Source organism: Hakea prostrata, chromosome 7, assembly GCF_041222555.1.
Source record: "Hakea prostrata isolate BN-2017 chromosome 7, UWA_Hpros_2, whole genome shotgun sequence".
In the NCBI taxonomy this organism is placed as follows: domain Eukaryota; kingdom Viridiplantae; phylum Streptophyta; class Magnoliopsida; order Proteales; family Proteaceae; genus Hakea; species Hakea prostrata.
In genome coordinates, this window is record NC_142606.1 from 60869171 (window position 1) to 60883638 (window position 14468).

At 38.2% G+C, this 14468-nt stretch overlaps 1 pseudogene; it reads right to left on the reverse strand.

Moving 5' to 3' along the window:
- Window positions 1-1130: 1130 nt before the first annotated feature.
- On the reverse strand, window positions 1131-8298 carry LOC149011563 (ABC transporter C family member 8-like; annotated as a pseudogene).
- Between the last annotated feature and the right edge of the window lie 6170 nt (window positions 8299-14468).

A 14468-nucleotide genomic window follows, 5' to 3' on the forward strand; every position in this document is an offset into this window, starting at 1 on the left:
GGGAATTGGGGTAGAAGAGGATAGATAATCAAATGGTAAGAAAATGTGCATAGTTATTAAGGCGTCGCCTAAACGTCTAGGTGCTTTGTTGGTACTTAGACGCCAAGGTGCCATCTTGTCACCTTGGCACCTTGTTTGGTCTTTTCTTGATGTTCTTTTCTTTCTTGGATGTTTTGTCACCCACACAATGACAACGATGGTTTTGTATAAAAGTAGTACTGCTAAAAAAATTTGCAGATGAAATGCCAGAGAAACAAATAATCCTTCATGGAATCAGAGCCATATTTCATGAGAAGGTAGACAATAGATGAGTTCATACATATTACATTTTGCATGACTCAAACAGTGGATAAGTTGCCTGATTGGATTTGTCAATTTGATTGGCAAAATTCCAAATTTTGAGCCATTGCACTTGGCTCACCTTCAAGCAGAAAGATTTTGACTGAAGGTCTTAACTAGAAACATACCACCAGACCAGTGATCAGGGTCTTAGGGAAGATTAAAATGTATGCAGCCTTACACCTATTTTCACAAAGAGTTTGTTTCCACACTTGAACCCATGACCCCTTTCTCATGATGGAGCAAGTTATGATGTTTCCTTGACATAGGAGGGTGGCATTCCTTGATAAACCTGCTGCAACTCCAAAAGTCCAACCAATTTCCTTTCCTAAAATCATTGACATTTAAAATCAAATTTACAGAAAAACTCTCAACAGAAGCTGAAGATGAAACTTCATGGATCTTAAAAGAATGTAGAGAGCATCAGCAAGATGCAAAATCAGACACTTGATTGTATCTGTGCCCAATCAGTTGAACCATTTCTTTTCCCCCTCAAAAAAGAAAGATAAGTCTCCACATAGTCAATCAACCAAACCCAGAATCTCTTTGATAAGACTATAAAGACAGCAAGACGTATGCAGGTGCCCCTTCTTTGGGGCTGCAACCTGGGCTGAATTTCAGTTTTTCAATGCACCCATAGACAACAACATATGCACAGATTTAAATGAAAATTGCAAACTAGCAGTAGCTGGTAAACTATACTCATATTGCACCTCATAGTTGCAACTTTACTTATGGTTTGTATTAACTGAAGTTGTACAAATATCCTTTACTGATTCTCCCTTTCACTGCTAGTTGCCGAGGCTTTGAGCAGAGTTCCCCTGGCGGCTGGACCAGTATTCAGCCACAAGTTTAGAGAAGTAGGAGTTGACTTCCATTAGTTTCGAAGGTTCATCAAATTCCACTTGTTCCCCCTGATACAAAAAGATCCAGATTCCATAGTCAGATTCATGCAACTAAAATAACAAGAAGACCAAATCATCATGCTCAAACATCATCAAGTGATGATCAGTTTTTCATAAAATCCTGTGTTCCAGTTTCAGAATGTGTTATTAGGCAGAAATGGTCTCTGGCTGGTATTCTGGAGCACCTATGCAAAAATATACTTAATCTTACTCCTTACTGTATCCTTAGAAGAGGGACTCATACCATCAGAAAGGACCATGACTATGTCACTGTCAATGACAGTGGGAACTCTGTGGGCCACAGTGACCACAGTGCATTTCAAGAATTTCTGCCTGATGACTCTCTGTAGAACAGCATCTGTTGCAGAATCAATTGATGCAGTTGCTTCATCCAAAACTAGTATTCTGTTTCTTTTAATGAGGACTCAACAATGACGGAAAATCTGGCATTGCCCAGCACTCCAATTTTCGCCTTCATCACTCACTGTTGGATCAAGCAATATCAATAGTAAAATATTTACATTGCATTAGAACTGTGTATAACTGATTTCTTTCTAGTTGCTGAAATTCAAATCACCTGATGAATCTAAGAGATTTGGAAGATCAAGACTGTATTCTTCAATTGACACTTCTCTATAGCCTGCAAAAGGCAACATGATGAGCTCCTTTAGTAATTAAAACATGGGCATTAAATTATTCATTGGCAGTATGGCTTGGTGAACCTAGCCCAAAGGTCTCGAAAAAAATTGTAAAAATGATAGACAAGGCCGAGAGGAAAAAAAAGGGGGTAAAAAAAAAAAGAATAAAAAATTACCCCTCACTTATTTATAGAACTTAAGACTACACAAGAGTAATGAAATCTCATCATAACAAAGGCAAGCAAGGTTTGAGGTTTCTTATTTAAAAAAAAAAGATGGAAACAAAAAAGAAAATAGCAAGTATTGCAAAAGAAAAAGAAACCCCCACCCCCCTCAAAGTCGAATAGAGGCCTAGAGGTCCAAGACTTCACCCTATAAAAAGAGCTGGTTCTTGTGGAATGATGCTGAGTTTCAATCTCAGATCCTTCAGTCCAATAGAGCAAATGTCTAATCCTTAGTAAAACATTGACACTTCTCTACAGCCTGCAAAAGGCAACATGATGAGCTCCTTAGTAATTAAAACATGGACATCAAATTATTCATTAGGTTTACCTCCCAAATCTCATTGTCAGAATAGAGGCCTAGAGGATCCAAGTTAGTTCGAATACTACCCTTAAAAAGAGCTGGTTCTTGTGGAATGATGCTGAGCTTCAATCTCAGATCCTTCAGTCCGATAGAGCAAATGTCCAATCCATCTATGAGAATTGTTCCGCTCTCAGGTTCTACAAGGCAGAACAGAGCACATAACCATGTAGTCTTCCCACTGCCAGTTCTTCCAACAACTTCAACTCTAGTTGCTTCTCTGAAAGTACAAGTGATTCCCTTGAGAACAAGTGGAGCATTTGGGTAATATTTTAGATTTTTATCTGAAATCAACCGAGAAATTTCATGAAGAACAATTGGGGATGCAACTGAGAACTCTGTACTCAGATATCCAAGACCTCAGGGCACACATTCACTTTAACATGTTTGAGTTCTCCAAAAGTGAATTACTTACCATAGGAAAAATAATAAAGACATATATCCCATAGTCCAGTATGAATAAATGATTTGGTAGATCACCTTTAAATCACGGAGTTCTATTCTTCCCAGGGAAGGCCATGAGGAAGGTGGTCTTTGTCTTCCACAATTGTACATGAATTGTTTTATCCGTTCAACAGACACAATATAGTTGGCTAACTTGCAGTAATGTTTAGAAGCAAACACTTGGGTAATGGTCAAGTTGAGAGAATATGAAAGAGAGAGCCCAACTAATCCTGCGAAAGAGCTATGCAAATTAGAATTTGAGCATTCCTTGACAGTCAAATAATTCTCGTAATCAGAAGTACCAGGAGTAAGAGCACCCCGTGGAAGAAAAACTAGGAAAATGGCAACAGTGAGTAGGATCAAATTCTGAGTGCCTCTATTCTTATGACAAACCATTCCACGGCAGCATTAGAATGAAAGAAATGTTTTGCATCCATGTCAATAAGACTCAGGTAATCCTGGAAGAACCTGTCCATCATGTCAAAAGCTCTTATTGAAACCACTCCAAGTGATGTCTCTGCTGCATAGTTCACAACTGGTGCTCTAGTTGTTCCATTAATTCTTGTCAGCTCCCTTGCAGAGGCTAGATAGTACCTCTTTCTGTAAACATCAAAAACAAAGTAATTGTCTTTAGACTTCTCTGATCTAAATACAAGACACAGACCAAAAGGAGAGTTCATATGAGTGCTACCTGAACATAAGTTGTAGCTATCATACAAAGAATGGCTACAAAGATAATTTCCCATGTGACTGAGGCAGCTACTACTATGGTTGCTAATAATTCAAAGTAACCCGCAATCATGAAGGTCAGGGAGAAAGGGATTTCAAAATCCACAACACATAAATCTGATGATGCCTGCAAGAAAAGAATCCAACATCACCCAGCCTGAGTTTTCATTGTAGCTACCCAGGATCATAAGGAGCATAAGTAACTCTCATCTAACATCCACAAGACAATGGAGAAACCACTACTGTAATTCCAGAATGTTTAGTCAAACACACTCACTACATGATTGCCTATTCAAGTAAATTAGCCATGAATCAACAGTTGGAAATTATAGGCAAATGGTCAAATGATAAAAAGATTATCTTACCCGTGTTATGGTCCTACCAACAGGGGTTGAATCAAAGAAGAGCATGGGAAACTTGAATACTGAATCAGTGAAATCCGAAAAGAAGGTTTTTGAAGCCTTCAATCCTAGGCGGGCTGCAAGCAGGGACCTTAGAAGTGCAAACACTGTACTTATGGCTGAAATTCCTGCATAAGTTCCAATTAACACACCACTTCCGATTTGAGTAATGTGTAAAGCTACACCAAGCCAATAGGTTGCAGGCTTGCAGCAAGCTGGAGAGCACCAAATATAAACTGACAAAATGTAAGTAAACCAAAAGGAACTGATCCTTTTGAGATACATAGGTAATCTAAGTATGGCTTAAAGCCAGCATCACCAATCTCCCTTGCTTCCTCCTCTGTTAGCTGGATCCTAGCCTGAGGCTTTGCCAAATTCCCGATCTCGCTATTCTGTTTTGTGGGGTAGGATCCTGTACCCCCTTCAGATCCAATTACATCAGATTCATCCCCATGTCTATTAATTTCAGGATCCAATACTGTCATTGAATCTTTATGTGCATTAACAAGCTGTTCAAAGGCTGTGCCAGCAATGAAGAAGTCCTTGTAACTTCCCATTTGAATGATTTCTCCACATTTCATAACCTGGAAATCGAGAGGTAAATGGATCAAATATGTAGTTGAGAATGCAGAGACAAATGAGGAGGGATAATTAAAGTAAGGCATAATCACCAGAATCCTGTCTACTTCAGTGAGAAATTCGACTTGATGAGTTACGAGAATGACAGTTTTCGTTTCCAGAGCACCCATGACACAGTCCTGCAATTAAATCAGTGCAGTCAGAAACTAAGAAAAAGACTTGTGTATTCGTATGTATGAGAAATGTTTTAAAGCATCAATGTACCCAACCTTTTTAAAATACTCTAGCTTATTTTTTTACATTGAATAGAACAGAAGCTGTGTGAGCATCTACTGCACTAAAAGGGTCATCAAGAAGATAGATATCTGCATCATTGTAGACTGCTCTAGCTAGTTGAATCATTTGTTTCTGTCCTCCACTCATGTTGAGCCCTCTCTGCCCAATTTCTCTGAGGTCGCCATGGTCGAAACTCTCAATATCCTTATCAAGTGCGCATGCTTTAATAGCCTTACTATATCTCGTCTTGTCCATTGGCTTCCCGAAGAGAATATTGTCACGAACTGTACCACTCTGAATCCAAGAAGTTTGAGAAACATATGCAACAGACCCAAATACATCAACCTAGACAAGCAACACGTAACATAAGTGCAATTGAATTACATGTAGGCTTGAACAACATTTAAGAAATAAAGTGACATTCTAGCTCTTACAGTTCCTGAGATTCTGGGTATTTCCCCTAGTAGAGCACATAAGAGGGATGATTTCCCAGCACCAACAGTTCCACAAACTGCAATTTTTTCTCCACTTCTTACTTCAAAGTTTAACTGCCTCAGAGTAGTGACAGTTGTTTTGGGATCCCAACTGAAGTCACCAGCATGAATTCTAATTTTTGCATCCGAATATTGTGGTTGGCTCCTCTGCACACAGTCATCACTGAGCTCATCTTCCAGCAAAAACACATTAAGGCGGTTCAAAGATACCTTAACCTGAATCAATATTGTCAGGGCATCTGGAATTGTCCTCACAGGCTCTGCTACCATTCTTAGTGCTTCAAGAATTGTGAAAAACTTGCTGGCATTCAATGGGGAACCTCTCCAGAAAGTATCCAATGAAGGTCACAGAAGAAACTATTGTAGGAGACATCCATTATAATGCACTGCAATAGGCCTTCTTAACCTGCAACTGAGTTAGCCATTTGAGTTCCTCCGAACGGAGGGATTCAATTGAGTTCTTGAATTTCTCTTCCCATGACTGTAATTTGATTATTTTCATATTGTTTAGGGCCTCAGAAGTTGCTCTGAGTCTTTCACCTTGGGCTACCATGAATTGTGACTGACATTTCTGAAGAAACTTTGCAAATGGGATATTTAGAAGAGAACAGAAGAGTAGGGTAACCAAACCAGGAAGAACCCCGACACCCGCAGTTGTATAAAGTACATCAACGCCAAGGAACAGCTGCACTATAAGACTCCATCCTGTGTGAAACCACCATGGTAATTCACCCATGCGATAAGCATCAACTGCAATGTAGTTCACAATCTCCCCTGCTGTGTGTCTTTTCCTACCTGGAGTAGATGAGTTTAAGCTGCTTTTGGTAAACTCATCCGCATGCCACTCCTCCTGGAATTAAAATTCATATGTTCTTGTGACAAAGACTCTGTGACCTTGATGACCACCAAGTAACCAACTAGGACACCATCAATTGGATTTTTCTCCTTTTGTGTTCAATACTGCACAAAGGCATAGAGTAATAATGGAAGAACCACTACCGAGACTGTTCTAAGAAGGGCATAGAGTCCTTCAATTATCATCTCTTTCATGTAAACTCTAGCCAAGGCCCAAACTACTAAGTATTTAGTATTTTTTGAGCTGCTGTCTCTCCTAAGACAATCCCATGCATTATCAAATTCTTGGTATGCTACAGAGGTTTCATCTTTAGAAGTTAAATCTGGGACATCATCAAATTCCAATGGTTTTGAGTAACCCAAACATAGAAGAGGATTAAGCCAAGAAAATGTCAAACGACTGACGAAACCAGCTTGGCTTAACTTTGTTCTGTTTGTCTCAGATTTTCCAACTGAAAGTTCACTCAAACTCTGTTCTGGCTTGTTCCCAGAAACAGTCTGACTCAAGTGTTTCCAAGCACAAAGAAGAAGCATTGGCTGGGCTGGCCATGACACTATGTCAACTACATGAACTGCATGCATTTTTAACAGCACTTCCACATTCAATGCAGAAGACAGTAATGAGAAGGAGACCCACCAGAGTAAAACTATAATTCTAACCCATTTGATCCTGTGAACGATCAATGAAACTGAAAGGGATATCCAAACCAGTGCCCTTATAAAATCAACTAACCTTGTCGAACTCCTAGATTCGGCATTTCTGTACAATGCATCCCACACGCTTGAAATTATATATGTAAAACTAATGACAACACAGTAGATTGAAACAAAGATAAAAATCCAGTGTTTTCTTGTATCCCCATAACTAGAACTCTTTCTGAAAGAACCAAGAATCAAAAGCATACAGAAAAGAAAGAGAAACAGAGCATTTAGACCATCTAGAATAAATCTCTGAATGCAAAGCGATCCGGAATCAAACTATCCTTCACAAAGCCAAGACTTCCAAAATGCACGCAAATCAATTCATACATGAGATTACACCTTAAAAATAACCAATATCTTAATCAATTTGAATAGTTCATTTTCCCAAAGAATTTTGCAAGAGGCTAGAAAAACGAAGAACTATATTTGTAACAGAAACCCAGATTCTAATGGATGAAATGGGTACCTGACGATGCCTTGAAGGAAGCCATGCTTTGAGTTATTTTCTCAAATTTCCTGCGTCACCATCAAACTAGTCTCTCTCCTTGGAAAGCATTCAAGTAGTCACAAAACTGCGTCATCCATGGATCAGAGCAATGAGGAGACCTCTCCTCAAATGGTAATATATATTCTCCAATTCCTCTTGAGTTCAAGCGTATTAGGCTATTACCAACAAAAACATGACACCCGGCTACTCAAAATCTAACGGCTTATATTAATCCCTAATAATTTTCAAATCAAGTTTCCTAAATTTGATTTGTGCCTAAATTTTGTCCTGTCTCTCACGGTCTCACCATTTAACGACTGTACTATATTCCTCTCTCTCTCTCTCTCTCTCTCTCTCTCTCTCTCTCTCTCACCCTTACTTTACTCGGGTTTGTATTCAAACACAGTTTGCCACTAAGGGAAACCTCCATAGTTCTACCCGCAAAAGGTAAACCTCTATAGCAGAAACATGGGATGTGAACGGATTCTGAGTCATGGGTTTAGAGAAAGAGTATTATCTTTCTTAGTTTAACTCTGTATTTATCACACACACAGAGAAAGATAAAAATTCTGCGCATGAAGAGTTAGCAAATGAGGAAAGTTTGGAAACCGCTCAGCATATATCTTTCTCAGCAACGTGAAGCAAAATGGCAACTATGGCGGTTTTGAGCACCTGGAGCTAGCAGGGGCGATTCTAATTAATGAACTTTGGCTTCAGTTACATTCTAATTTTTTTTTTTCGTTTTTCAAACAGGAAATATTCAATAATATGGCTGACCTGCAAGGCTGCAAGTCTAGATCCTCTAACCCCAGTACGCGTACCCCCAAATTTCCCTCTCACAGTCCACGGTGACATAGGTGAGCCCATGTGGTTTAGGGACTTCGGAGTATGGGGATATTTTTTTTTGGGTCAAAAGTTCAAACATTTCATTTATAAACTTGAAAAAAAATACAGACAAAAACACCAAACAAAAGAAAAAAAAAAAAAAAACTAAGGGATGGGTTGAGCCCAATAAACCCTTAGAATATTGGTTGTGACAACCACAAAACCAGAAAAGCATAACGGGTGCGATATACACCACAACCATTGTCTTGCGGAAACACACCACAAAGGCGGACACCGACATAAACATAAACACGCCAACAAGGGAATACTTACTGTTAGGGGTAATCTGGGTATTTCCTTTGATTAGTTGGTTTGTTATTGAGCTGATCGGTTCACTTGATTGTATATCATGTTATTGGGCCGGTTCACTCTCATTCGATTGTATGCAAAACACGAGATTTGAGTTCTGCGTTTTTGGGGTTTCTGAGTTCTATCTCTCTGTTTGTTCATGGCTGCTTCGGTTTCTCTTCTTCCTACTTCGGTGCTTTGTTCTTGAAGGATCTTGAAGGAGATATCATAGGGCTTTTGATCGGCACGGTGAGAGGGAGACTCGATGGTGATTTGAGCCCATTTGGTTGCCATATACGGTGACTTTTGTACCTTTCTTATTTCCCCTAAATTCTGTAATTTCTACAATTATAGTGGATTGGACTCTATCCAGAGTCCCGGAGACATAGGTTTGCAAGAACCGAACTCCGTAATCAATCGTGTCTCATCTGTGTTTCAATTTTTTGAAAATCTCTAACAAACGAATAGATTAGGTTGCGTTTTCTTGTTTCAATTTGGTAAACCGTATATGTTAATCACCATTTGCGATCATGAATTAGAACTGAGAATATCAAATTGGTATCAGAGCCTTGTGGTTAGGTGATTCGATGAAATTGACTTAGGGATTGTGTAGGTCTGTACATCTAAGTGAATTGCTAGATCTCATATGGTAAATAGGTTAACTATTGTTTCAATTTTGGTCATATGCTTGCTTCTACTGTCTCTGTAATCTTGTATTAGTTTTTTTTTTGATGTTTCTGTAACCTAGTATTAGGTATTTGAAATGTTTGTAACTTGATATTAGGCATTCAGTTATTGTTATATGACTTGTTTTTTGATTCGGTAGTGGGTACAACCTATGTATGAGATTAATTTTGACTAATTAATTGTTTACTTGATCACTGGTTACAATTTTGCTATAATTTTATACAAGACTGCATTATTGGTTCTTCATTTGCTAACTTAGGCACTTTATTTGGTTTGTATTGGCTGATTGAGTTAACAAATGTCTAGTTTAATGCTGTTGACATATGTATATATGTAGCTAATAAATAATGATTGATTTAATTTCAATTTATTATATTTTTCAGAATTGTTTATATCAATATTGTAATTTAATTCTTGTATATACTGATTGGGTGTGATTTACCAGCTCCAAAGTAGAGTTAAGCAAGAGATATAGTCTACCAGGGGAGGGTTTACCTCCCAGTGTGGTCACCGCTGGCTCTAGTAGAGCTGTAGGTCTAGGGGAGAATCCTAGATACCTAAGTTTGGATACTCTTATGGGGGGTTTCAAGGTAGACATAGAGAAGTTTGATGGGACTGGGAACTTTGGGATATGGAAAAGAAAAGTCAGGGTTCTCATGGCACAGCATAAACTCCTTAGGTCTATAGATGATCTTGATGCTTTCTTTGAAAGCATTGACCCTGTGTTGAAGACCGAGGTGATGGAGGATGCAATTGGTTGCATGCTCTGGAACATCACTAATAGTGTCTTTAGGTGTCTAGATGAAGAGGATAACACCCCTATCAAAGTCTGGACTAAACTTGAAAAGATTTATCAGAAAAAGAATCTAGGTAATAGGATCTATCTAAAAGAAAGATTGTATGGGTTTAAAATGGACCTTACAATCAGTCTTGATAAGAACCTAGATGTGTTTAAGAAATTGGTTCAAGACTTAGCCAGTACTGGGGAGAAGAGAAAATTGGATGACCAAGACCTGTCTATTATCCTGTTAAATTCCCTTCATAATGACTATCTTGTTGTTAAGAATTCAATTAAGTATGCTTGTCAAAACATTACCCTGGAGCAATGTATTGATGCTCTAAAGAATAGGGAGTCAGAGTTGTTGGCTTCTGGAAAGACTTCAGGGAGTGGGGAAAATTTGTTTGTTAAGGGCAAGGGCTCTCACAAACAAGGAAAGCCCAAAGGAAAGGGTAAAGTGTATGACAATCATGAAAATAATAACAAGAACAATAATGAGAATAATAATAAGTCTGATTCTAGCACAAAGAGATGTTATCCTCGTAATAAAACGGGTCACATTAAAAAACATTATTTTGCATACAAAAGAAAATTAAAAGAAAATGAGATGTCTAATAATGATATACCTTATTCTAGTGATGGTCAAGCAAATGTGTTTGAGGTCCTTTGATGACCTATATGCTTTCTTTAATAGCATAGATCTTGTTTTGAAGATCTAGTTATTTGGGTTTCCATTGGGTGCACACTTTAGTTTATCCTATTTTGTTCCTTTGTTAAAGGGAGGTGGTTTATTTATCTTTAAGGTATTATGCTTCTGTAAGGAAGTAGTTTATTTAATAAATATGAGACAACATGTTTTGTGCCTTGGTTTTCTATTAATATTGGTTAAGATATGCCTTATTATGTGAGAATTCTTGACCAATTATGATAGTGTTGGCATGTTAAATATTTGTTGTTGTTTTGTACTCTCATGGATGCTCTTATTTGCATTGGTATACATGTTTGATTGAGTTTTGAAATGCTAGAGTGGTAATAGGTGGTGTTAACATGTGTGAGACTGTTTAGTACAGTTGGATTGCACATGAGGGTTCCTATTTCACTTGGTATAGCATTAGGTGTATCCCTGGTGTTTGGAGAGTTTGGTCTCCATGTTCAGCCTTGTTAGTGCTGGTTTTGACATAGGAGTTGTCAAGTCTTTGGAGAGTTTAATCTCCATGTTCAGCCTTGTTAGTGTTGGTTTTGATACAGGTGTTGTCAAGTGTTGGGAGAGGTTTGTTCTCCAGTTCAGCCTAGATAGTGCTGGTCTTGACACAGGAGTTGTCAAGAGGGTGTGTCCTCACATGTTGTTGGGGTTCACATGAGATTCAGGGGATATGATCTGTCAGCTTGTATGGTTTGAGTGGGAGTAGTTATTTTAAATTGTCAGATTTATGTAGTTGTCTGGTAAGATGACTTGCATCAATTTTGTTTGCTTGAATATGTCATGTTATCAGTTGGATTTTTATGGCTAGTGTGCTTTGTGATTAGACATCTTCACATTTAGTTGGAGTCTTATTCATTATTTTCTTTTGTGAGTTTGATCTTGTATGATCAGAGTTGTTGAGTCTTATTGAGTTTACTTATTTCTTATCTCTGGTTGATATCTACTCTAGGTGATCTGGATATGTTTAGTTGTTGACTTGTGCCCGTCCTTGTGGTGAGTGGGTGGAGAGGTCCTGGATGAATAGTGATAATAGACCAGTGATGGATTAGGAGTGGGATTGCCTTTTGGGTTTGTCTAGATTATTTTCATCTTGTTGTTAAATGAGATACTTGCTGTCTTTCTTTACATTAATATAGAAGAAAAAATGATTTGCAACTTTTTTAGGCATTTTAACAACTGAATTTGAAATTATGACTTGTTAATGAATCCTGTTGTGGTTTCATTTGTATTCCCTTGGCATTGATAAATTAAGACTTGATGTTTGAGTTTTTGCATTGTATTTTTGCATTTAGGTTAACAATTGCCTCTAGTTTCTCATTTCATTTTCTGTGTCCTATATCTGCCTTTATGTAGTTTACATATTGATTGCATGATTGTATTCCTTGGGGAAAGTTTTTAAAATCAGATTTTTTGAAATGGTAGTACTTGGATCTGTTAGGAATTTTTCCTAAGTTTTGGGATCTACCTGGTTGAGGGGGAGAGATTTATGTTTACTTGTCTCAGTTTTATTATTTGATAAGGATCATTAGAATTTTAACCTGTTGGAATTTATTCAGTTAAAATTTCTTTAGCTGTCATGTGTTAAACATTCTTTGATCATTGTCATGTTTTATATATTTGAATTGTTCAAATCTCTCTTCTCTAGTTGTTAAGTTCTCTTATGTATCATGTGATATGTTTTAGACTTGACTTGACTTATATTGTAAGCATTTGTGTAGATTCATGGGCTGTTTTGGCATTATCAATTTTATCTGGATCCATGTTGTTCATCTGTTGAGGTTTGTGAGGTTTTGTTAATCTAGGTTGGCTTTGAGTATCACCATGGATTTCTTCGAAGTTTATACTTGTCTCTTGTTTAAAATCTTACTTGTTTAAGTTATATATTTATTATGCTTTGGTTGGCATGAGTAAGTCTATGTGGTGGGTTATTACCTCTTGTGGAGATTGTATACTTTGTTTTTCATTTATCTATGGTGTGGTGATGTCTAGGTATGTTTGTGTATGTTTTATCAGGTTTCCATATGTTGCAGTTTTAGGGAGAGATGCTGCCCAATTTTTATGACTCTTGTTATGTTTATCTCTTTTGTGAGATATATGCCTGGTGTGTGTATATGTACTCTCCATGTTTATGTGGTTGAGTTGTGAACCATGAGTTGTTGTTTATGGGTTTCTCTACCTAGTGCATTTGTTGCATGGTGTACCTGCATTGAGTCCTTTAGTGTTGCATGGTTAGTGCATGTCTAGATATTTTGCATATTTTGTTTGCTTTGTAATGTGGTCTCTTTTCTTTTGTTTTTGCAGGTACACTTGGACGATGACGGTTGAAGCCCGGTCTACTATGATGTTGTTTAGATTTACAGATTAAGGGGGAGATTTGTTAGGGGTAATCTAGGTATTTCCTTTGTTTAGTTGGTTTGTTATTGAGCCGATCAGTTCACTTGATTGTATATCATGCTATTGGGTCGGTTCACTCTCATTCGATTGTATGCAAAACACGAGATTTGAGTTCTGCGTTTTTGGGGTTTCTGAGTTCTATCTCTCTGTTCGTTCATGGCTGCTTCGGTTTCTCTTCTTCTTGCTTCGGTGCTTTGTTCTTGAAGGATCTTGAAGGAGATATCATAGGGCTTTTGATCGGCACGGTGAGAGGGAGACTCGATGGTGATTTGAGCTCATTTGGTTGCCATATACGGTGACTTCTGTATCTCTCTTGTTTCCCCTAAATTTTGTAATTTCTACAATTATAGTGAATCGGACTCTATCCGAGTCCTGGAGTCGTAGGTTCGCAAGAACCAAACTCCGTAATCAATCGTGTCTCATCTGTGTTTCAATTTCTTGAAAATCTCTAACAACCGAATAGATTAGGTTGCGTTTTCTTGTTTCAATTTGGTGAACCGTATATGTTAATCACCATTTGCGATCATGAATTAGAACTGGGAATATCACTTACCACTCACCTCAAGGGTGAAAACAGAGCACGCCACACGGGCGGATACAGAACATGCCTCATGGGCGAGGACATAACACACCACAAGGGCATACAAACCACATGCCACAAGGGTGCCAACTCAGTATGGGGATACTAGGGGTAGAGGATCTGAATTACTGACCTGTGTGTCCTTTTCAACAAAGAGGGAAAGTTATGTTGATAAGTTAGCCGGTTCAAGGAAAAGCACACCAGGGCTGTGTTTGTACCCTACTGAGTAGTCTGTGCAATGCTTAGCCTTCCTGTAATGGTGGCAAAATAAAAAAGCCGAAAAGAAACCCACACACCCTTGATATCCTTGTGCAACCCATGAACTTGCCATGAGGTTTGCAAAGACCCAGTTAGGATCCAAATGGCAAGTTGAAAGTCTAACCAAACCACCAAGTTGACATCTTTGATACCTCACAACTGACATAAGAGTCCAAATCTTCTCCACACTCATGTGAGTGGGTGTATGGCTTATATGGGCAGGCTGGGTGGAGAGGATTCAAATTCCCCTTATGAATTGCTATTAATTCCATCTCCATATTCAATAAGTAGGGGCAGGCCAGGATTCAACAATCGGAAGGCACAATGATCTTTCCACTTGTTGTATTTATCTTTAAAATTTTTCTCCAATAAGGGGAGTGGACAAATGCAGATATTTCACATTGGAAAGAGGGCTAGATGACCAAAAAAAAAAAAAAAAGTGGGGGTCAAAAGGTCTTTTTATT